Source organism: Mus pahari, chromosome 18 (assembly GCF_900095145.1).
Source record: "Mus pahari chromosome 18, PAHARI_EIJ_v1.1, whole genome shotgun sequence".
Classification (NCBI taxonomy): Eukaryota; Metazoa; Chordata; class Mammalia; order Rodentia; family Muridae; genus Mus; species Mus pahari.
In genome coordinates, this window is record NC_034607.1 from 34,282,185 (window position 1) to 34,285,335 (window position 3,151).

The window sequence follows — 3,151 nt, forward strand, 5'->3', positions numbered from 1 at the left end:
GGAGGGAGGGAGGGAGGGAGAGAGGGAGGGAGGGAGGGAGGGGAGAAAGGAAGGAAGGATGGGGAAGAAAGGAAGGAAGGAAGAAATGGGGAAAGGAAGGAAGGAAGGGAGGAAGGAAGGGAGGGAGGGAGGGAGGAAGGAAGGACAGAACACATTTTGTGAGTGAGGACGGTGTCTTATCAGGAATGAGGGCAGAGGGCAGGGTTGCATGCATTCATTTTCCTCATACAATCACTTACCATTTCTAGCTTTTCTAATACCATTAGACAGACCTAGTCATCTCTGTTAGGAAAAGAATTGGGTCAGGAGCCCATTTCCTAAGCTGACAGCTGGCCAGTGGAAGAACTACTTGGCCTACTTTCAACAACCCAGAATGACTCCAAGGGATGGGAAAGAGCCTAAGCCTTCTTCAAACACTGACCACCTTGGACTTGAGTTAAATGGGGGTTCACTGGCAAGAAGGAAGGTGTGCTATAATCAGCATTATCTCCTCTCCAGGGTCAGCCCTATGCATATGCTTAGGGCTCCGAAGAATACAAATACCCTCGTTAAAATTAATCCTATAATCATTTTATAGTTACCCAATTTTCGTGAATAATAATTAACCATTGGGCCATTTGTGATAACCAATCTTGAACGAGATACTAATGAAAAACTAGCTCTCCAGTTAGAAAGGTGCACACTGAGCCATTCTTGCAGCCCAGTGCAGTGAGTGGCAGCCTAAGGAAGATCGGATTATGCCGTGACATTGTTTGGAACATGTGGTGTGTGACCTTCCTTAAACCCCCTTCCCGTTCCTCCATACGGGTTGTTTTAGTTTCCGTCCTTGGCTGTGCAGTTCGCCCCTCTGCTTTGAAGGGATGACATTTCTGGGCTAGCTCTAAGAAAGGAAAGGCATATGGAGCTCTTCTCTCAGAATGTTTATTTTTCTCAACATGAAGCTACTTGCACCTTCTCTAATATCCTACTGAAAGTCTGCCGAGCACCAATGGCTCTCATTGAAGTGGACCTATACATACCCACACCCTGCTTGTATTGCACATTCTGGACCATTACTTTGTGTGAGTGGTTATAGGGCTACACATTAACTTCTCTTCTGCTGGCCCTTATTCATTATCGGCTCTTGGGAAAGAATTGGGGCTTAAGTGCATGAGATATGGTAAAGGTTCCTTCTAAACATCTGCCATCTGAGAGAGATAAGCTAAGAGAACAAAAGTCCCCTGTGCGTCCCCCCCACCTCACCCCCAGCCCTAAATACCCCAGGAATGCAGATAATCAGAAAACAAACAGACCCCAGTCTCATTATCTCGGTCTCTTCCCCAAGTTAATAAACAGAAAGTTCTGCCTAAAGAAGGCGACTCTGAGGACTTGATTGGATGGCTCTAGACTTTGGAAAACAGAAACTAAAATATTGTCCACAGTGGGAATGAATCGGGTACAACGAATAACGCTCTTCGGTTTATTCACACTTAAATGTCTGTCTCCTGGGATATACACTTTCAATTGAAAAATGAAAATACCATGGCCTTCAACATTTTAAATCTTGTCTGTGTCTGCGAGGAAACACAGAAGCTAAGCCTCCTGCAGGGTCCTAAATATTTTATTTTATGTATGTGAGTGTTTTGCCTGCATGTATGTCTACATATCATGCCTGGGGGTCCTCAGAGGCCAGAAGGAAGTGGCAGGTCCCCTAGAGCTGGAGTTACAGGCAGTTGTGAGATGCCGTAGTAGTTCCAGGAATAGAATCCCAGGTCCTCTGCCAGAGCTGCAAATGCCACTAACTACCAAGCCATCCCTCCAGCCCTTATGTCTAGAAGTTATAATGATGAATGTACCTTAGATACCTGTGAACAGCTGACATTCTGACTCCTATAAACCACCTCTGAGCCTTGAACAAATGTCTGTAGAAATGTCTCTCTAGGCTCTACTCGCCCATGGCATCTCTTACCCTAAGCTCTCATTCCACACCTTTGAGTACGTCATGCTTTGCCTCAGGTCATACCTGAAGCCCCCTGGGTGAGGGATGGAGGAATGGAGCAAGGGATAACTTCCCCAAGCTTACGGGAAACAGAGTGTCTTTGAGCCTTGGGGCTAGGGAATCAGGACTCAGGAAAAGCCCTAAGCGGCTCATAGTTGGTAGCAGGATCCAGGTGTGTGACTCTGACACACCCTTCTCAGAGTGTAGACCCTAGGCCTGAGTGCTTCCTCTTAGGTTTCACCCACCCAGGTCCTGCCAGTCTTGAGAATTTCTCATGGTCTACAATATCCCCGTTTCCCCGTGTGTGTAATTCTTTTCTACCCATGAGCTCAGAACAACAGTCTACTCTCATGGTATGTTATGAGCAGGTGTGACTAATGTAACATACATGTCAATTTTAGCGGCCAGGATGTGACTGACTCAGTTTCCTGACTTAGTTGCTTGGAAAATGTGCTTTAAAAATAAATCTGCGAAGCCAGCCAGGCTTTGTGGCCCACGTGTTGCGATCTTTGAAACACTTGGGAAGCTGAGGCTGAGGGATGGGGAAGTCAAAAACAGCCTGTGGTAGATAGTGATTCACTGTGGACAGAAAAAAAAGGGAAGAGGAGGAGGAAGGGGCAGAGGAAGGAGAGAGGGGAAGGAGGGAGGGGGAGGAGGGAGGAGAGAGGGGGAGGAGGGAGGGGGAGAGGGAGGAGAGAGGGGAGGAGGAAGGAGAAGGGGAGAGGAAAGGAGGGAAGGAGAGAGGTAGAGGGGAGAAAGGGAGGGGAGGAAGGAGGGGGAGGGAAGGAGAGGGGGGAAAAGGGGAGGGGGGAGAGGAGGGAAGGGGAGGGAGGGAGAGGAGGAGAAGGGCATCTCTATCAGATCAGCCCACAGTGAGACAGACAACTTTTTATTGTTTTTCGCCCCTGCAACATGACCTAGCACATCCTTGCACTGGACCCTCTTTCATGTTTTCCTGCTTCTCAATATCATACAGTCTTTGTCATGTCCCATGTTTCAATGAATCTTTGGGGGATGGGGGCTTAGTTCACATCTTTGGGTGTGTCCTAGTTCATTTGTATCATTATTCCTTATAGACTCAACATCTGAGAATTATGACCCTTTGGTATCTGACTTAGATTGGAGCCCTGCCCCCCTCACCTTTAGAACATTGGCTTTTCAAATGAATAAATT